The sequence below is a fragment of the Carassius auratus genome, chromosome 4, assembly GCF_003368295.1.
Source record: "Carassius auratus strain Wakin chromosome 4, ASM336829v1, whole genome shotgun sequence".
Classification (NCBI taxonomy): Eukaryota; Metazoa; Chordata; class Actinopteri; order Cypriniformes; family Cyprinidae; genus Carassius; species Carassius auratus.
Genome location: NC_039246.1, coordinates 5,029,911 through 5,052,970, shown reverse-complemented (window position 1 = coordinate 5,052,970; position 23,060 = coordinate 5,029,911). Strand labels below are relative to the sequence as shown.

General features: G+C 40.6%; 1 pseudogene; it reads left to right on the top strand.

The window, feature by feature from the left end:
- The first annotated feature begins 9,471 nt into the window (after positions 1 to 9,471).
- LOC113068433 (gastrula zinc finger protein XlCGF8.2DB-like) lies at positions 9,472 to 10,850 on the top strand (annotated as a pseudogene).
- The last annotated feature ends 12,210 nt before the right edge of the window (positions 10,851 to 23,060 follow it).

Genomic DNA, 23,060 nt, shown 5'->3' with positions numbered 1-23,060 from the left:
AAACATTCTGTAATGTCAGTTAATGGCAGCAGATTTTAATTCCTCTTTTAACTTTATTATTTCCTTTCATATGTCCTACAGTTAATCAGCAAATGTTCAGCAAATCCACAATGATTACATTGACCAGATTCATGTCTTGCTGTCATCTGGAGTGATTTATTATTATTATTTAGAATGTTGTGGAAAAGTTATTTCAGTAATTCAACTCAAATTGTGAAACTCGTGCATTAAATAAGTTCAGTGCACACAGACTGGTTCTTTTGTGATGATTTTGGCTCACATTTAACAAAAACCCACCAATTCAAGGAAGGAAATGAAGTTGTGGATATGCCAGTAAAAAACTACAAAGCATGAAACAGTAGATGTACAAGCACCAATAAGAGCAGAGGTCAAAACCTTCACAAAGCAACATTCACTTAAAATATGGCAGAAATATTGGAAGACAGCGGATACAGGACGTCATTTATACATTTTACAAAATCAAGTAGTCACAAGCTTGAGGAAGAGCAGAAGCCCAAGGGAGGAGATGTTAGTCTCACGTCTCAGAACGAGTCTCACTGGTTTAAATACAACATTGCACAGAATTTAATAGGATGTTTTTTTCACCTCTCATTTGATGTCATTTTAATACTCACTCCAGTCTAGTAGGGGGCGGTAATGCGCCTTTGAGATGAGCTGCCAACTGCGATTAAATCTGAAAGAAGAAGAAGAACGCGTCTGTGATTCGACTGAAGAAAGGTGAGTGCTTTTATTTAAAAGTGTTTGAAAAAATAAACTTTACAGCGCAGATCGATGCACGCTGTAACAGTGCGGTGGACGAATACTCGATTAGAACTACAAACACGAATAACATTAGTTTAAAAACTACAAACATGGCGGAGACCAACGGACAGAGAAAGGAGAAATGTCTAAAGTGATTTAATATTTATTTTACCGATGTCCTTGCCATGTTTCTGTGCCTTGATCGTGGTAATATCTTGCTGTCTGTGGAGGGTCAGAGAGCTTTTCTGAATTGATCAAAAACATCGTAATTTGTGTTGTGAAGATAAAAACAAAGGTTTTACTGTTTGGAGAGACATGAGTGTGGGTAAAGGGATACTCCACCCCAAAATTAAAATTTAAGATGTTTGGGATGAAAACCGGGAGGCTTGTGACTGTTCCATAGACTGACAAATAATAACAGTGTCAAAGTCCAGAAAAAGTAGGAAAGGCTTCCTCAGAATAATCAGTCTTCCTTCAGTGATTCATTCCTGTTTTACTGTGACTTTTATTGTCTCTTTTTATTTAATCATATTTTCTCTAAAATGAGTAACATATTTATAAGATATGGCTTAAATTGTATATTTAGGTCTTCTTTAATACTTAAACAGATAATAGAAATAATAAATGATATGTATTCAATTGTATTATGTCCTCAGTGCAAAGAAACCTAATTTCACAAGAAATATAAACCATGAAATGGTAAAATGTATGTATGTATATATATATATATATATATATATATATATATATATATATATATATATATATATATATATGTTGTTATAGACTACGCTAAACTGCCCTCTAAACATACATATAAATGTTGTGAAAATATAGTTAATATTAATGATTAATGACTCACCCTCATGTCGTTCCAAATCCGTATCTTCAGAACACAGTTTAAGATATTTTAGATTTAGTCCGAGAGCTCTCAGTCCCTCCATTGAAGCTGTGTGTATGGTAAACTGTCCATGTCCAGAAAGGTAAGAAAAACATCTTAAAAGTTGTCCATGTGACATCAGGGGGCAGTTATAATTTTTTGAAGCATCGAAAATACATTTTGGTCCAAAAATAGCAAAAACTATGACGTTGTTCAGCATTGTCTTCTCTTCCAGTTGTGAGTGTGTTCACTGCAGTGTAGTGATGCCCGGTTCGTGAACAAATCAGTTCTACTTGAACCAGTTCCCCAAGTCGAACTGAATCGTTTGAAACAGTTTGCGTCTCCGATACGCATTAATCCACACATGATTTAAGCTGTTAACTTTTTTTATGTGGCTGACACTCCCTCTGAACAAACCAATATCCTGGAGTAATTAATTTACTCAAACAGTACACTGACTGAACTGCTTTGAAGAGAGAACTGAAGATGAACACCGAGCCAGATAACGAACGAAAGACTGACTCGTTCTCGAGTCAAGAACAGGTTGCATCGGTTATTTTCCTTAACTAAAGTCTGTCCACATTTACACATCAGCCAAACAGGAAAACTTATTGGCCAATGCCGATATAAAAAAAATGCCATAAATTGGCCAATATATCGTCCTTGGCAATATATCGGTCGACCACTATTAGGGCGTTGATACATTAATTTTGGAGCCGACTGGAAAACAAAAAAGCCCCAGGATATCGGGCTAGCGATTTTGTGAGCCCTGCACCTCAGATCTATTCAGTTTGTAAACCATTGGTTTCCACACTTGTTTCGTTAAACAAAAGAAATGATGCTTATAGAAGATTGACTAAAACGAATCACCTGTTCACGAATTGGATCATGAACTTGCATAACCGAGCCAAAGATTATCTATTATTGAACATTTCGAATAAAGACTTCAAGTTCATCTGTAAAGCGCACATAGCTATCGTTTGACTGTAGAAACTTTTATTTCATGCATGAGTCGTATGGATCTGTTAACTAAGTGCAAACTCTGAGTTCTAGGAGAATGTTTGTGTCGTGATGATGAGCATGTATCGCTCACTAGGAGTTGCTAAATGAACAGGCTGCTGCACAATTTTTTTAGTTTTAGGGGAGAATCAGTCGCGGTGTTGGTTGAAATCCCCAAACTGTTTAGTTAAATATGAAAATTAATAAATGACATCAAAATAAAAGTAATCATTGGTAATCTAAAATACTTTTCAGCTGTAACTGTAATATGATTACCCTTTATTTAAAATGTAATTATAAAGAAATACAGTTATCATATTTTGTATTTTAAATACGTAACATCGTTACATGAACTTCATTACTCCCCAGCTCTGGTTAAGTCTGCTAAAAAAGTAATATATTTTTCACAATTTCTTCACGTGAAACTAAACTTTTATTTTGATGGGGTGCCGTGAGGAACTTTAAGCTGCTGTGTACGTGTTATGATGGCAGTTTTGTCAGATTAAATGGTAAAATGATAATGAAGTGACAGCTGGGGATAAAATTTCTGTATTCATATCATCATAGTAAGACGACCATGGCCAAAAACACACGAGCATCGTCACAGCTTTTGTAAACATTCTTTCATTCATTCATTGCAGAAATTATGGCACCTTTATGCATGATATCAAATGCTTCTACACTTTTTTAGTATTACTGTATAATTTTATCTAAGCATTGCATTTTGCTTTGTTCTTATTTCTTGTCAAGAGTACCTCTACCATGATAAGTAATGAATGAGTGACAAGCTTTCGGTTATAGCGCAAGGTAAATAAGAGGGTGACATCTTGTGGAGAAGACTAATGAAAAGATTCACATTTATCAGATCTTTTTTAAATGTTTGCAGAAATAAATACCGGAAAAGATAGATTCGCGGCTTTTGAGAATCAATATCGAATCAACGGCCTTTAAAAAACATTTAATCAAAATCTTTTTTTTTTTTTTTTCAGTCAGAGAGCGCACAAGTACTAAATTGAGCACTTTTGAAGACTCAAAAGCACATGCAAATTGATACATTTGATTGTCTGTCGTGAGTGTCTTCGCGGTTATAATTGTTATCATGGTATTGTTATAATGTGCGGGAGATGTTAAAAAAGTACATGCATATAAATCCCTGAACCAAGTTTTGTATTTAAAAAACTTAGTGGATACTCTCCAAAATGGTGCTAGGGTGATGCAGAGGAGACTAATTGGTGAATAAAGTCAAATTTTCTTTCTTTTCCACACAAAAAGTATTCTTGTAGCTTTGTAAAATTACGGTTGAACCCCTGATGTCATATGGATTATTTTACCAGTCTTCTCATGTTTGTGGACATTGATCACGTAAGGACTCTTGCTGTATATGGGAGGGTCAGAGAGCTCTCAGAATGCATTGTAAAAATTGTGTTCTGAAGATGAACGGAAGTCTTGCAGGTTTTTTTAACCACATGAGAGTAAGTAATAACAGAATGTTCATTTTGGGGTGAACTAACCCTTTAAAGGAACACTTTAAAATGGGCTCATCTTCCAACTCCCATAATTCCAGCGTAATAATCAAGGAACTTAGCTGCCGTACTCTGGGTGCAGCAGATGCAGTGATATGACACAGCACCTGAAAATAGTCTTGCTGCGTAATATTGTGCCTGCTGCACCCATTGTATGGCATCAAGTTCCTTGATTATTACACTGGAAGGAGAGTATAGTTCGCAAAACTCTTTGGTCATTTTTGAATTAGATGCTAACGGTCTAATGAAGTTTAATTATCTATGGCACTGGTTCTCAACCCGGGGGGGCGCCAACACTCTCCAGGGGGGGCGCGAGTAGCTATGGCAAGCGAAGCTAAAAATACTACCACCAGACCATGAGATCGGCTGAATGGATTTGAAAACGGTAAAACTCAACTATTTAACTCTAGGGGAGTTGGAAAATTTAGAAAGTGTTCCTTTAACTGGAAATACCATAAATGCTTTGTAGTAAATAGGGAATTCAGATCACTCTACACATCTTTATATAGAATCTATGATGTTCATAACTTAAGGAATCTGTGATTTAATATTTTACAGATCCTTGTAACATTCTATTATAAAGATGGCATTTATTAAAGAGGAGAGTGAAGACATAAAGATTGAAGAGTCACTAAAACATCACTAAAACACTCCCTTTACACGCCTCTCTGGAACAGTGTCACGAAACCTCATCATTTCACCAACAAATATAAGTTATCAGAAAACGAATAAGAAATAAATCACTGGAACATGCGCGATCACACACAAACACGATAAAAGCGTGTTTGTATGCTTTGTTAAATATTTAAATTCAAAAGCATCTGTGTTTTACTATAGACTAAATGATACATTAATCATAATGAATTAATTTATCAGGACCCAAAATTAATCAAACAGAAATAAATGTATTTATGTTATTTATTTATTTTATACGCTTATGAAAATAGCCTGCTTATTCAAAAGAGTCTGTTTCTGTTTATTTGTAGCCAGTAGCCTATACGTTACATTAAGAATGAATGATAATATCTTTATTTTTACAAAAGCTCCTGAAAAAAAAAAGTATTATATTTTTATTATAGGCAACATGGAGCTAATCTCTCGAGACAAGATTTATGACAGATAAAATAAGTTACTAAATAAATACACGATTGTGACGGAGAATAAGAAGCTGACGTCTGATTTCTTCAAGCGGTCATATTTACCATGTTTACTATGGTAACGTTAATCTTTAGTGTGCGTAGTCTTTTACATCACTTAAAATATTTCGCCTTGAATGGTGATTATAATCCACATCCGATCAGATCGCGTTATTTCAAACACTCGCTGCTGACTGAAAGTGAGTTTTGAGCAACTTATTTAAAAAGTATTTAATACCGGAGTTAAAGCTGTTATCTCTCTGAAATGGTCTGCAGCGCTGAGCTCTCCAGAAAAGGAGAAACTCCGCCTTTGTCCATAACCACTCCTCTATCCCTAGCTGGCCCACTTTGGCCCAAGGTTTTCGTCGGGCCAAAAACCCTGGCCGTTTTCCCAGAGGAAGCCCCGACGAGGCACAATCAAGCCCCAGAAGCCTTCTTCTTTAGTTTTTATTGGCAGTTGGCAAACAAGCTGAGTGATGCGCCAGGATAAAGACGAGGAAGCTGACTCTGAAAGAAAAGCAAGCAATTTGGATGCTGAAATGAAAAGAGGAAGTCAATTAGAACTATAGTATAAACAAAGGGCATGGAGAAATTGAGAGTTTGGAAACTACCGGCGAAATCGGCAACCAACAACTAACTGATTGGCTGAGAACAACAACAGTAGTTAATGACAGACAAATTATAAAAGCTGTGAAAATGATCCCTAAAATACATGTCTGTAAAATCACCAAGAAGAAAGTTGGGTGATGCTCTGTCAGTCTACATTCCGAGGGAGTTGCAAATGATCCTAAGCATACAAGCTCATCTGTAACGCATGTTTCACACATAATCCGTCCGTATGCGTTGCGTATTTTTTTAACGCATACATGTTAACAGATTCCAGCGTTCCGGTCTGTCAGTGCGTTCCAGGAGTGGTGCGTCTGCAGCAGTGCAGCAATCCTTTATGTACCGAGTATATTTTTGCTGTGCTGCACGTGCTGATTTAAAGTGACAGCGCATTGTTCGCGGTAAAAAATTTACATGGATTGACTCAGAAATGCAGCAATTTCACAATAAATACCAATTAAAGCCTACTGGCTTTCACACCCGACAAATGGTTTTTTGGCTAGGTTTAAAACAGATAAACAAGCAACATAATATATACACTTTTATGGAAGCAGAAAAACAAAGTTTATTAATACCTGTGGGGCTGCTTGAAATAAAGACTTAAATGCAAAAGGCAGAGAGTTGACCATTTCTGTCAGTGGTGTTTTTATTGTAGATATTTGCGGTATCCTAACAAGAAAAGTATGCTAATTGTTGTGTTTAAATGTTTTACTGCTTGCTTGAGCAGCTTATTATACAAACCTAGGAGTTAAATGCATGAATATGTTGTTCATATTTACTGAGTTTAAATAACGTCTATGATTATGAAAGATTGTTACCATTCTGTGATAAAAGAGTCATAATGCTGAAAAGGATTTTCTTTCTTTCTTTTTTTTTTTTTTACATGATTTGAAATCTAAATAATGAAGAAATGTTGTGTTTGTGGCCTAAACAGCCGCGTATCAGTAGTCCTGTGTGAAAGCACAATGAGTCCGTGTTGGTTCTGCACCACATACGTAACACATGCGGACTGCATACGCACTGCAGATGGATTATGTGTGAAACAGGCGTAAAGCTTGGTGGAGGTGGTGTCATTGCATGGGCATGCATTGCTGTCTCTAGAACAGGACCTCTTCATTTTAATGTGTTGTCAAAAATATTGATATTTCGATAAGTTTTGATACTAATACATCGATACACCGATACTAGCTGAGCTGTCACGTTCACTTCTATTCAAAGGTGCGTTGACAAACACCACATGACTGCATTGCCTGTGTCATCTCATTCGTGCTGGTTAAACAGCAAAAGTGAATAGAAAGAGGGCAATTGCAGCACCCCTGCGACCGGCTTTGGTTGATAAAGAACAAAGCAGTTCTCAATGGATGAGCCAGTTGCTTTCTCTCACACACGCAAAGTGTGAGAAAGACTGAGCGAGTCTTACATGCAGAATTGTACATGTAGCGCGCTAAACGATATTCTTTGTTGTATTTTCCTGTTTGTTTTATTTTCCTTGTTTTCCTGTAAAATAACGGAGTTCTTAGTAGTGGGCAGAACTAATGCGCAGACGGCAATCTCATTGGCTGGTGCTCACCTACTGAGCAAATCAGTTTGCCCGAACGAAGACAACCTGATTAATATTAATGAATCCATTACTGTTCTTATTAGTAGAATCCGTATTATTATTAATATTATTATCATCATCTTATCAGTGTTATTGTTAGTTTTTCCCTTTTTTTACTGAAACACTGAATGATCAACAAAGCACCACCATCAGTCCTAAATTCAGTTAAAATGTCTATGCATTCATACATGGTTACAAAGTCTTAATTATAATTACTAAAGTTCTATCATTAAATAATACGTGATTATCCAGATATCATTCCATTCCAGTGTCGTGACAACACTAATTGAAATAATGATTATATATATAATAGCAGTTGCAGAATGAATTTGGAAGGGTACACAATCATCTTGGCCACCAATATTCAAGAAAATGCCACCAAACTCAGTAGAAATCACTACATACTGGATCAGGACAATGACCCAAAACACCCTGCCAGGACTTTATCAAGACTTTATCAGGGCAAAAAAATTTAAAGTCTTAGATTTGCCAAATCAATCTCCAGATTTAAATCTGATTGAACATTAATTTCACCAGCTGAAGACTAGACTAAAGACAGAAACTCCCCAAAACAAGCAGCAGTTGGAATTGGCTTTATTAAAGGCTGGGGAAAAACATTTCAAAGCAGAAGACCAAGAGTCTGCTGATGTCTATGGGTCTCAGACTCACTGTTCTGGTTTCATGCAAGGGATCTGCAACTAAATATTAGCTTTTGATATTTTACTTATCTGCCTTAAATTCAACTGTTCCAATACTTATCCTCACATCAAATAGTGGGATGAACTGGGATGAACTTTTAAAATTGCAAAAATTGCTTTTTATTTGGTGAAACATGTATGTGTCGAAAGACGTGTAGCTCTGACCCTTGACCTTCCAGTGCTGAACCGCTGCCTGTGTCCTGCACAAAGATTTTGAAATGCTTCCATACAAATGACATAATCGCGAATTATTACAATAAAGTCTGTGCATGCGGGCGCACTTCCGGGAAAATCAGACGGAAAAAAGACCAAAAATAGGCCGATAGCCGATCGCATATTTTAAGCAAAAACCGCCTGATTTATGGCAGGTCAACCGGTGCATCCGTATTTAAAATACAACAATGAGCACCACAAAACCATTTAAAGAGGCGCGTTCACATTCAGCGGACTCCGTGCGGGATAGGAAACAGTCAACAAAGTAAAATGACTTTAAATGCATGGCATGCTCTCTTTATTTTATCAAATGATCATAATCACATGCAAGGGCATATGATTCATGATTTTTGAGGGGGCACATGGGGGGGGATTATTCATGGTTGTCATGTGACAAAGCAGTTACAATAGCACTGTATAGGCTTATGTTTTATTTATTTTTCCTTTCTATTCAAAACAATTGCTTAATTCAAACATGCTTGATATATCATAAAATATCTCGATTCTCAAATATGTGTAAGTGAACGCGTTTTGCAACTTTATAGATTATTATTTGATCAATAAATGGTGATGCACAGTAGATGCATTTTGCAGCATTAAGGTTAAGGATTAATCGATTAATTGATTGTTAATTTAAACAATGATCGATTGGAAATGATAATGAAATGATAAAAAATTGACATCCCTGATATAAATGCATATTTGCTGAATCCTGAGGGCAAACGAGAAAGTATTATAATGTTTGCCTTTCTAATTCTACAATATAAAAATTTAAGTCCCACTACAAACGCATCGGCCAAATAGAAAAACTTATCAGCTGATGCTTATAATTAAAAAATGCCTAATATCATCCGCCCACTATTTAACACCTTTAATAGCTTGGTGTGTATAAGACTTACATGTTTTTGGTTTTGATGTTTGTTTTTTTGTGCCATTAAAATGGTGTTAATCTGGATGTCTTTTTTTGCATTAGACCTGATGACACGGAAAGAGGAGAGTCAAGAACTCAATGAAAAGGAAGATAATATTCAGCATGAGAAGTATAATTTCATGACTGGAGAAAAATCATTTAGTTGCTCACCTACTGAAAAGACTTCACAAAAAAAGAGCTCAAAAGACAGCCGACATAAGTTATTTCACCTGCCAACAGTGTGGGAAAAGATTCGCCAGAAAAGGAAGTCTTGAAGTCCACATGAGAGTACACAGGAGAAAAGCCTTTCACCTGCCAACAATGTGGAAAGAGTTTCCCTCACAAAAAAAACCTTAGAAACCACATGAGAAATCATACTGGAGAGAAACCTTTCACCTGCCAACAATGTGGAAAGAGTTTCACTCACAAAGGAAACCATGGAAAACGCATGAGAATTCATACTGGAGAGAAACCTTACGCAAGCCAACAATGTGAAAAGAGTTTTACACAAAAACGAACCCTTGTTTTCCACATGAGAATTCACATGGGAGAGAAACCTTTCTCCTGCAAACTGTGTGGAAAGAGCTTCATTCAAAATCCAAACCTTAGAGACCACATTAGAATTCATACTGGAGAGAAACCTTTCACATGCCAACAATGTGGAAAGAGTTTCACTCACAAAGGAAACCATGAAAAACACATGAGAACTTATACTGGAGTGAAGCCTTTCTCCTGCAAACTGTGTGGAAAAAGTTTCATTCGAAAACCAAACCTTGTTAACCACATGAGAATTCACGCCGGAGAGAAACCTTACACATGCCAACAATGTGGAAAGAGTTTTACACAAAAAGGAACCCTCGGTAACCACATGAGAATTCACACTGGAGAGAAGCCATGAGTTTAGAAAATCAAGTAGCTTTATTTATTAGAGAAGGTCACATGTTTTTTTTTTTTAAGTGTCCTCATGTTGTGTCCCGTACAAAAGCCTTACCGTATTTTTCGGACTATAAGGCGCACCTGAGTATAAGTCGCATCAGTCCGACAATAAGTCATGACTAGGGAAAAAACACAAGTTGCACTGGACTATAAGTCGCATTAATTTAGAACCAAGAGAAAACATTACTGTCTACAGCCGCGAGACAGCCGTGCTCTATGCTGCTCAGTGTAGACTACAGGATCAAGCCCTCTCGCGGCTTTGGCTGGTAATGTTTTCTCTTGGTTAATTTTTCTTAGTTAATTTCTCTTAGTTCATGTCAAATTAATTTTGATAAATAAGTCACACCTGACTATAAGTCGCAGGATCACCCAAACTATGAAAAGAAGTGTGACTTATAGTCCGGAAAATACGGTAAATGCATCTAAGGTAGGGGTGGTAAATTTGAGCTAAAATTCATATCACAATGTTTTACACTGTCCAGGTGATTATTATTAGAAGTGCTGGTCATATAATTAGAATATCATCAAAAAGTTGAATCACTTCACTAATTCCATTCAAAAAGTGAAACTTATATATTACATTCATTCATTACACACACACTGACATATTTCAAATGTTTATTTCTTTTAATTTTGATGATTATAACTGACAACTAAGGAAAATCCCAAATTCATTATCTCCGAAAATTTGAATATTGTGAAAAGGTTAAATTTTTAAGACACCTGGTGCCACACTCTAATCAGTTAATTAACTCAAGACACTTGCAAAGGCCTTTAAATGGTCTTTCAGTCTAGTTCTGTAGGCTACACAATCATGGAAAAGACTGCTGACTTGACAGTTGTCCAAAAGATGACCATTGACCCCCTGCAGAAAGAGAGCAAGACACAAAAGGTCATTGCAAAGAGGCTGGCTGTTCACCGAGTTCTGTGTCCAAGCACATTAATAGAGAGCTGAAGGGAAGGAAAAAAGTTTGTGGTAGAAATTTTTTTACAAGCAATAGGGATAAACCACACCCTGGAGAGGATCGTGAAACAAAACCCATTCAAACATGTGGGGGAGATTCACAAAGAGTGGACTGCAGCTGGAGTCAGTGCTTCAAGAACCACTACGCACAGACATATGCAAGACATGGGTTTCAGCTGTCGCATTCCTTGTGTCAAGCCATTCTTGAACAACAGACAGCGTGAGAAGTGGCTGGACTGGACTGCTGCTGAGTGGTCCAAAGTTATGTTCTCTGATGAAAGTAAATTTTGCATTTCCTTTGGAAATCAGGGTCCCAGAGTCTGGAGGAAGAGACGAGAGGCACACAATCCAAGTTGCTTGAGGTCCAGTGTAAAGTTTCCACAGTCAGTGATGGTTTGGTGCCATGTCATCTGCTGGTGTTGGTCCACTGTGTTTTCTGAGGTCCAAGGTCAACACAGCCGTATACCAGGAAGTTTTAGAGCACTTCATGCTTCCTGCTGCTCACCAACTTTATTGAGATGCAAAATTTCATTTTCCAACAGGAGTTGGCACCTGCACACAGTGCCAAAGCTACCAGTACCTGGTTTAAGTACCATGGTATCCCTGTTCTTAATTGGCCAGCAAACTCTCCTGACCTTAACCCCATAGAAAATCTATTGTATTGTGAAGAAGATGCAATATGCAAGACCCAGGAATGCAGAAGAGCTGAAGGCCAATATCAGAGCAACCTGGGCTCTCATAAGAACTGAGCAGTTCCACAGACTGATCGACTCCATGCCATGCCGCATTGCTGCAGTAATTCAGGCAAAAGGAGCACCAACTAAATATTGAGTGATGTACATGCTCATACTTTTCAGTTGGCCATGATATCTAAAAATCCTTTCTTTGTATTGGTCATATTCTAATTTTCTGAGATACTGAATTTGGGATTTTCCTTACCGTATTTTCTGGCTATAAGTCACATTTCTTCATAGTTTGGCTGGTCCTGCGACTTATAGTCAGGTGCGACTTATCAAAATTAATTTGATATGAACCAAGAGAAATGAACAAAGAGAAAACATTACCTTCTCCAGCCACGAGATGGCGCTCTATGCTGCTCAGTGCTCCTGTAGTCTACCACCGAGCAGCGTAGAGTGCTTTGAAATTGTTCTTTGTGTCAGAGCACTGGAGTTCATCAGAAATAGAAAGTTAAGTGAAGACTCCAAGACTTCAAATGTGTGTCAGATAAAAGAGACCAAAAATGTGCAGTGTTTGGAGTTCTCCAGGACCAGGATTGGGGACCAGTGGATTAGACATATCAAAATTCCAGTTTTCCAGGCTTGTTTTAAATTAAAACTTTATTTCTGGCTGTTATTGGTATTGTGGTTTCACAATAAATGGAATATAATTTCCATTTAATTAATTGTAACCTATTGTAATTCATGGCTGGGATGCTTATGGTTACATAAGCAGGCAAATCGCCGGAGGAAATCAGGTCATATAACTGAAGCCGCAGCCTTACGGCACGGCATATAATGCAGTACTCTTTCCGTATCTCCGTGTGGAGGTCAAAATATGTTCAAGACAATAAAAATGTCAGTGAAGGACATCTGAGATTTTGTTGCAGTGATTTTCTGATGCACATGTTTAAGGTTTAAGGGTGGTGACACAGCGAAGACCCGAAAGTCTCTTTCAAGGTTAGTAAAGTAAACAGATTCTAGAAGATATTTTACACATTTCTCTAACACATTTCTTTTACACTTGTCTCTAAATCTTAATACGCAATTACGTTGAAAAGGTCACACTTGAAAAATTCCTGTCCTGAAAAAATTTTTCTTTTAGGCTTTTTAATATTAAAGCACCCAGGATACGCACACGAATGGGCATTTTAAACTATAAACTGACACAAATACGTTTGAATATGTGGTGTATATGGTCCTCCTTCCGCACATTTGTAAACACGTCAAGTTGACCTTTTCAATTTAATTGCGTATTACGTGAAGTCACTAACGCGCATCACAGAACAGAGCAAGGCGAGCATTTGTGTTTATAAAACTTAAACTATTTTATTTATTTTTGAAATGAGCAATATGCTTATCGCTAGATAAGACCCTTATTCGTCTACATCGTCTGGTATCGTTTAAAGCCCTTTGAAGATGCACTGAAACTGTCATTTGGACCTTGAACCGTTTGGGTACCATTGGAGACCATAATATAGGGAAAAATCCTGGGATGTTTTCATCAAAAACCTTAATTTATTTTCGACTGAAGAAAGAAAGACATGGACATCTTGGATGACATGGGGGTGAGTAAATTATCAGCAAAAGTTTTTTTAAAAGTGAACTAATCCTTTAAGACCTGCATACTTTACACCTAAGAAATCAATTATCATTAGATCTGTTTTTGACAGCACGTTTTGTTCATTTCTGTGCATTTTGCTCAAGCACTGATCAAACTTTTGAAACTTTGTCCAGTTTTTTTGCTGCAGAGGGGATCCTGCCAGTCCAAAGGGAACTCCTGATGGACATTGAAGTATTCCTGCAGAGCTTGTTTCTTCGACACCATGCATATTAGAAACTCCACTGAGTGCTTTCCTTCACCAAGGCAGGACCCAGTGACTCATTACTGTTGATCGGTCAGGGGCAGGTCATTGTTTGTTTCATGTTTATTCATTTCTCCATGGATTACCAGCCATATATATGGACACATGCTGTATTCTCAAGATCTATGCTGTTTGGTAGGAATAGAGGAAATTATATGTTTAGTCTGTTTTCAAATCGTATGTCAAATCTCATTGTTTATCAGTATTATTCATTACCTTGGTTATATATTAGAATCAGAATCAGAATCAGAAAGAACTTTATTGCCAAGTATGCTTGCGCATACAAGGAATTTGTTTTAGTGACATAAGCTTCCAGTACACAGAGACAACAAAAAAAAAATAATTGTAGGCAAATAAATAAGTGTATAAACAATTGTGCTATAAATGATAATGGAATAGGATTGAATAAGATGCAGGGATGTACTAGGATGGAGGGGTAACAAATAAATATAAGGATATTGCACTTTTTTTTTTTTGCATAAGCATATGTGGGGGGGGGGGGTTAACTCTTCATGAGGTAGTTTGCCTGGGGGAAGAAACTGTTTTTGTGCCTTACTGTTCTGGTATTTGCCGGCCAGATGGCAAAAGTTCAAAAATGGGCTGACTTGGATGTGAGGGATCCAGAGTGATTTTATGAGCCCTTTTCCTCACTCTGGATGTATACAGTTCTTGAAGGGTGGGCAGGGGAGCACCAATAATCCTTTCAGAAGTCCGAACAGTTCTCTGTAGTCTTCTGATGTCTGATTTTGTTGCTGAGACAAACCAGACAGTTATAGAAGTACACAGTACAGACTCAATGACGGCTGAGTAGAACTGTTTCAGCAGCTCCTGTGGCAGGTTAAACTTCCTCAGCTGGCGAAGAAAGCACAACCTCTGCTGGGCCTTTTTCACAATGGAGTCAATGTGATTGTCCCACTTCAGGTCCTGAGAGATGGTGGTTCCCAGGAATCTGAATGACTCCACTGCAGTCACAGTGCTGTCCATGATGGTGAGTGGGGAAAGTGCAGGGGGGTTTCTCCTAAAGTCCGATGACTGTAGTGTAATCTGCAAACTTCAGGAGCTTGACAGAGGGGTCTTTAGAGGTGCAGTCGTTGCTGTACAGGGAGAAGAGCAGAGGGGAGAGAACACATCCCTGAGGAGCGTCAGTGTTGGTAGTGCAGCTGTTTGACATGAATCTGTCAGAAAGCTGGTGATCCACTGACAGATAGAGCTAGGAACAGAGAGCTGGGTCAGTTTGGTCTGGAGGGTTGTTGGGATGATGGTGTTGAAAGCCGAACTAAAGTCCACAAACAGGATCCTCACATAAGTCCCTGTTTTGTCCAGATGTTGCAGGATGAAGTGCAATCCCATGTTGATTGCATCATCCACGGACCTGTTTGCTCGGTAAGCAAACTGCAGGGGGTCCAGTGAGGGTCCAGTGATGTCCTTCAGATAACCCAGAACCAGTTTTTCAAATTACTTCATGACGACAGACGTTAGAGCCACAGGCCTGTAGTCGTTAAGTTCTGCTATCTTGGGTTTCTTTGGGATGGGGATGATGGTTGAGCGTTTGAAGCAGGAAGGCACTTCACACAACTCCAGGGATCTGTTGAAGATCTGTGAAAAGATGGGGGCCAGCTAGTCAGCACAGGTTTTCAGACAGGCTGGTGTAACGCCATCTGGGCCTGGTGCTTTTCTTCTTTTGTTCTTCTTGAAGACCTGGCGCACATCATCATCACAGATTTGAAGAGCAGGAGGTGTGGAGAGGGGGATTGCAGGAGGTGTTAATGGTTGTGTAGGGAGATGGTCAGAATGGGTGTTGGGGGTTTCAAATCTACAATAAAACTCATTCAGATCGTTAGCAAGTCTTTGATTAGCCTCAGTGCAAGGGGATGGTGTCTTGTAGTTTGTGATGGCCCTCAGTCCTCTTCACACTGAAGTTGAGTCGTTGGAAGTAAACTGGTCTTCCAACTTTTTAGTTTAGGTCTTTTTAGCCACTTTGATCTCTTTGTTCAGTGTGTTCCTGGCCTGATTGTACAAGACCCTGTCCCCATTTCTGTAGGCATCCTCTTTGGCCTGACGAAGATGTCTGAGTTTTACTGTAAACCATGGCTTACAGTAAGGCCAAAGTTTAACCTGCCACAGGAGCTGCTGAAACAGTTCTACTCCACCATCATCGAATCCATCCTCTGCACTTCAGTAACTGTCTGGTTCAGCTCAGCTTCAAAATCTGACCTCAGAAGACTACAGAGGGTAGTCCGGACTGCTGAGCGAATCATCGTTACAACCCTCCCATCTATTCAAGAACTGTACTTATCCAGAGTTAGCAAAAGGGCTGGCAAAATCACTCTCTCACATCCAGCACACTTCCTCTTTGAACTGTTGCCATCTGGTCGACGCTACAGGGCACTGAGCGCTAGAACGACCAGACACAGGACCAGTCTCTTCCCCCAGGCAATCCATCTTATGAACAGCTGATAATAACTGTGGAACACACTACTAACACACATACTTAGCGTACACTTACATTTTTTTGCACATAATATACATGTACATACATAAATGCTTATTTTAATATACCTGCCATACATTCTCATTTGTATATTGTCATTCCTTACCCACCTATTTGTATTTATTTGTATTTTTTATTCCTTACTGTGTTTTTTGTTCTGTCGCTGTTATGTTGCACTGCGGAGCTTCTGTCACGAAAACAAATTCCTCGTATGTGTGAACATACCTGGCAATAAAGCTAATTCTGATTCTGATTCATTGTTGATTGTTAAATAAGTCCTGGTAGGAATGCATACATCCTCACAGAAACTAATATAGGATGTTAGGGTCTCTGTGAGTTCGTCCAGATCGGTGGTAGCAGCTTCAAAAACACTCCAATCAGTGATTTCAAAACAAGATTGTAAATCCTGCTCTGTTTCGCTAGTCCATCTCTTCACAGTCCTTACTACAGGTTAGCAGATTTAAGTTTTTGCTTGTAGGACGGTATAAGATGAACCGGACAGTGATCAGAACGTCCCAAAGCTGCTCGTGGAACAGAGTGATATGCATCCTTTATTGTGGTGTAACAGTGATCCAATATATTTCTGTCTCTGGTGGGACATGTAACATGCTGTCTGTATTTTGGCAGTTCACGGGAAAGATTGGCTTTATTAAAGTCCCCAAGAATGATTAAAACAGAGTCTGGGTGTTGTTGTTCTGTCTCTGTGATCTGATCAGCGAGTTTCTGAAAAGCCAGGCTTACTTGTGCTTGCGGAGGAATGTAAACACTAACCAGAATGAACGAGTGAAACTCCCGCGGCGAATAGAATGGCTTGCAGTTGACAAACTGCATTTCTAGATCAGGACAGCACATCTTCTTTAACACCGTTACATCTCTACACCACGGTCATTGATGTAAAAGCATGTCCCTCCGCCGCGCGATTTCCCCGTTGATTCTGATTCGCGATCTGCTCTGAACAGCTGAAAGCCCGGCAGATGGAGCGCGCTGTCCGGTATGGCGTCATTCTGCCAGGTTTCCGTGAAACACAGAGCACCAGAGTGTGAGAAATCCTTATTTTGTCAAGAACACAACTGGACACAGATGCAGGTATAGTGTGAGAATTTATTCAAAAAGTCCAAAAGAAAAACTCCCTCCAACTAACAAAAACAGGCCGGGAAATAATGGAAAAATGTCCAACAGAAAAATAAGAGACTTTGATGTTCTTTCGTAAACACCCGGCAGGGGGCGCCCGACGGCGCGGCCGCGTAGGAAGTGGAGGAGGGAGGAGGACACGAGAGAGCCCGTCACGGAGCAAACCAAAAACACTTCTGAGGAATGCAGGTGTCCGGTCTAGGAAATGAGGGAGGGGAAAAAATAGAAAAACAAAACAAAACCAGTAGCACCAGACAATGGCACGACAGAGCAGGACTAGACAGAATGGCTACACATGGGCTGTAGTCGAACGACGATCTGGCACCGATTGGCGCAACAGACGGGAATAAATAGAGGAAGAGATGAACAGACATTGAATGCAGGTGAGTGGAGTCAAACAATTAGAAGCGGAAACTGTAGTAATGAGGGGGAGGGAGGAACGCCCCAGATAGGTGCAAGACGAACGATCAAAACAAAACACCATGTGCGCATGAAATGAAGACATAAACAAAAACACACACCGAAGAACAGGGTGATCAGACAGCGGACATGACATATTTGTCCGAGAGAGTAGAAGGAGTTTGTCTGTTTTGTTGGGTAGAGAGCGGAGATTTGCCAGATGGATGCTAGGCAACGGCGTTCGAAATCCGCGCTTCCTGAGTCTGACGAGCACGTCCTGAAGCGTTTGATCAGCGCCACCGCTCCTCCGATAACAAAGTTCAGTAAAACGTCTGAATAATTTAAGTCCGGTAAAAGATCTTGTGGTTTGTTCTGCCGAATGTTCAGCAGTTCATCCCTGGTGAAACTGATCGTGTTTGTTAAACAAAAAACAGGAAAAATTAACAAAAACAGTACAAACACTGGAGAGCCAAGCACTGAAGCAGCCATGCACGATGCCATCGAGTACTACAGTACTCATATAGTACGAAAGATGCTATATGAGCATCTTTAGATTTTTCTATATTTAGCGTTTGCAAATGTAAAATGTACGGTAAACTATTTATGTTCCTCATATTGTACTGTATTTTTAGCGGTAAAATACCGGCAGCTGTGGTTGCCAAGAAATTTACTGTAAAATGTATCTGGTCAAAATAAAATGCTGTAATTTGTTATACAATTTCATTGTTTTTTACTGTCAAAGGTTTTATTAAGGTTTAACATATTTCTGTTATTTTTACAGTTATTTACCATAATAGGGTCTATACTTTTACTGTTAAATTAACAACAAATTACTGTATATATTATTATATGACAACTTTTTTTACTGCAAATATCCGTAAAAAGCTATGGAAAGTTTCTACATAAAATTACTGTATAATTGACAAATATATTTTTTTCTACCATGATTTTGGTAAAAAAAATACGCTGTCTACTGTAAAATTTAAGGTTACAAGACGTCTCCGGTTACTATCTTAACCTCGGTTCCCTGAGAGGCGGGAACGAGACATTACGTCAGCTAAGACGTATATGGGAACTCCTCCCTTCTCCACTTTCGCTGAAATCTTATTGGCTAACGCCAGCTGGGGGCAGCTGGCCAATTGACGCAAAGCATGTAAATACTGACATGTTCAATTATAAATTGAACGACTGAACGCTAGCACAGCTGATCAAACAGCGATCACGGCGGGATTTTATACAGTTCCCATATACGTTTTAGCTAACGTAATGTTTCGTTCCCGCCTCTCAGGGAACCGAAGTTACGATAGTAACCGGAGACGTTCCCTCTCGAGGCGGTAACTCAACATTACGTCAGCTAAAACGTATATGGGAACTGTATAAAATCCCGCCGTGAGAGCAGTGAAGATAAGCCCTGAACGGAGTCAATCGCCCCCACACCAAAGCAGGACAGTTCTAGCCAATGGCCGTGTCGCTAAGAGTGCTCGCATCTGATAGGCGGAACTAGACCAATGAGACATCTGCTCCGACCCTAACGAAATTTGCATATCTTCATGCAAATAAACGTGAAGCCCGCACTAAACAGGGCAGACACAACACATAAGCACTCAAGCATGATAGTTAAATACAGAGTCGCCAGTTTTGCGGTGACAACTGCATAAACCGTAAAACCATAACACAGAGTTAGCAGCCATGGTAACTACTGTATAGCTGGTTATAACAATGAATAAACTTAACTCACCGAAAGTACATGTGACGCTACAGAGGGTACATCCAGCTTGTAAAACCGACGAATGTGTTCTGGGAAGACCAGCCAGCAGCAAGACATAAATCCTGGATAGACATACCTCTAGCCCAGGCCCAGGAGGAAGATATTGCCCTCACAGAATGAGCTTTGATGTTGAGGGGACAATCCTTCCCTTGGCATTCGTAAGCCAACGCGATAGCGTCTACAATCCAGTGAGAAAGTCTCTGTTTTGAAACAGCACGTCCCTTATTACATCCACCAAAGCACACGAACAGCTGGTCCGATTGACGAAAGGTGGCCAAGCGATCCACATACATCCGCAAAGCCGTAACATGGCAAACAGCGCTCTGAGCAACAGCATCATGCGAGGCTGACGGCTCAGCAGATAAGGCGGGCAGTGAAACAACCTGTGCTCTAAATGGTGTATTGAGAGACTTCGGAACGTAACCTGGTCTCGGCCGGAGAGTGACATTACAGTCGCCAGGTCCGAAACAGATGCAATCGCCATTCACCGAAAATGCATGTAGGTCTCCACTGCGCTTCGACGAGGCGAGAGCAAGAAGCAAGGCAGTCTTCAGGGAAAGCTCCTTAACCTCAATAGAAGCTAAGGGCTCGAACGGCGGTAGAGCTAGAGCCCTAAAAACTAGAGCTAAATCCCACGGCGGCACGGAGGGAGGCCGTGAAGGACACAATCTCCTCGCTCCCCTGAGAAAACTGATTACCAGAGCATGCTTACCGATCGATTGCCCATCAATCGGGGAACGAAAAGCGGCAATAGCGGCCACATACACTTTAAGCGTGGACGGCAAAGTCCCGCAGTCCATTTTGTGCTGTAGAAAGTGTAAAACATCCGACACAGAACAGGTCCCCGGGTCAATTTGAATGTTCTCGCACCATTTTGTGAAAACTCCCCACTTCAGAGCGTAGAGGCGTCTCGTAGATGGAGCACGAGCCTCCGTAAGCGTATTCAACACCCGTGAGTGCAGAGCGTCCTGCTTGTTTAAGGTTCCCGCAGCGGCCACACATGAAGGTTCCACAGCTCGGGGCTGGGGTGCCATATCGTGCTGTCCGCATGAGACAGCAGGTCCTTCCTGAGGGGGATTTTCCATGGGGGAGCCATGACTAACTGATAGAACGCTGGCGCCGATACAGGATGGCTGCCTCCGTGACGAGCTCCGCATATGTTTTTGTGTTTTTGTTAGTTTGTCCTGTCTTTAGTTATATTCCTGCCATCAGTTTCACCAGGGAAGAACTGCTGAACATTCGGCAGAACGCACCACAGGATGTTTTACCGGATTTCAATTATTCAGATGTTTTAGTGAACGTTGTTATCGGAGGAGCGGCGGCGCTGATCAAGCGCTTCAGGACGCGCAGACGAGGGAAGCGGGCGGGAGCGCTCGTCAGACTCAGGAAGCGCGGATTTCGAACGCCGTTGCCTAGCATCCATCTGGCAAATCTCCGCTCTCTACCCAACAAAACGGACGAACTCCTTCTGCTCTCTCGGACAAATAAGGATTTCACACACTCTGCTGCTCTGTGTTTCACGGAAACCTGGCTGAATGACACCATACCGGACAGCGCGCTCCACCTGCCGGGCTTTCAGCTGTTTAGAGCGGATCGCGAATCAGAATCCACGGGGAAATCGCGCGGCGGCGGGACATGCTTTTACATCAATGAACGGTGGTGTACAGATGTAACTGTGTTAAAGAAGACGTGCTGCTCAAATCTCGAAACACTCTTCATTAACTGCAAGCCGTTCTATTCGCCGCGGGAGTTTCACTCGTTCATTCTGGTCAGTGTTTACATCCATCCGCAAGCTCATGTGAGCTCAGCTTTACAGAAACTCGCTGATCAGATCACAGAGACAGAACAACAACACCCGGACTCTGTTTTAATCATTCTCGGGGACTTTAATAAAGCCAATCTGTCCCGTGAACTGCCAAAGTACAGACAGCATGTTACATGTCCCACAAGAGACAGTAATATATTGGATCACTGTTACACCACAATAAAGGATGCATTTCATTCTGTTCCACGAGCAGCTTTGGGACGTTCTGATCACCTTCTGGTTCATCTTATACCGTCCTACAGGCAGAAACTAAAATCAGCTAAACCTGTATCAAGGACTGTAAAAAGATGGACTAATGAAGCAGAGCAGGATTTACAATCTTGTTTTGACCTCACTGATTGGAGTGTTTTTGAAGCTGCTGCCACCGATCTGGATGAACTCACAGAGACCGTAACATCATATATCAGTTTCTGTGAGGATATGTGTATTCCTACAAAGACTCAACTAATTTACAATAATGACAAACCGTGGTTCACTGCAAAACTCAGACAGCTCCGTCAGGCCAAAGAAGATGCTTACGTGAAGGGGGACAATGTCTTGTATAAACAGGCTAAATACACATTGGAAAAGGAGATCAAAGTGGCAAAGAGGAATTATTCTGAAAATATAAGGACTCAGTTCACTTCCAACGACTCCGCATCAGTGTGGAAAAGTCTAAAGAAGATCACCAATTACAAGACACCACCCCCCAGCACCGTAGAGAATCAACGACTGGCAGACGATCTGAACGAGTTTTACTGCAGGTTTGAAAGAACACCCATCACCTGCCCTGAACGCCTCCCCACACAACCATTCACACCCTTCACAACTCCTGCAACCAGCCCTGAATGCCTCTCCAAACTACCGTTCACACCATTAACAGCTCCTGCAACCCATCCTGAACACCTCTCCAATCAAGCACTCTCACCATTCACACCTCCTGCATCCCCCCTCTCAGGTGGGGCACCTGCAATTCAGATCAGCGAGGATGCGGTGCGCCAGGTCTTCCGGAAGCAGAAAAGGAAAAAAGCACCAGGCCCAGATTGTGTTACACCAGCCTGTCTGAAATCCTGTGCTGACCAGCTGGCCCCCATCTTCACACAGATCTTCAACAGATCGCTGGAGCTGTGCGAAGTCCCATCATGCCTCAAACGTTCCACCATCATCCCCATCCCTAAGAAACCCAAAATTACAGGACTAAATGACTACAGGCCTGTGGCTCTAACGTCTGTAGTCATGAAGTCATTTGAAAAACTGGTGCTGGGCCACCTGAAGGACATCACTGGACCCTTGCTGGATCCTCTTCAGTTTGCCTACAGAGCAAACAGGTCTGTGGACGATGCAGTAAACATTGGACTGCATTATGTTCTGCAACACCTAGACAGACCGGGGACTTATGTGAGGATCCTGTTTGTGGACTTCAGCTCGGCATTCAACACGATCATCCCAAACCTCCTCCTGCCCAAACTAAATCAGCTCTCCGTGCCCACCTCCATCTGTCAGTGGATCAACAGCTTCCTCACAGACAGGCAGCAGCTAGTGAGGCTGGGAAAATACACATCCAGCACCCGTACAATCAGCACCGGAGCTCCCCAGGGCTGCGTTCTCTCCCCACTGCTCTTCTCCCTGTACACTAATGATTGCACATCTAAGGACCCC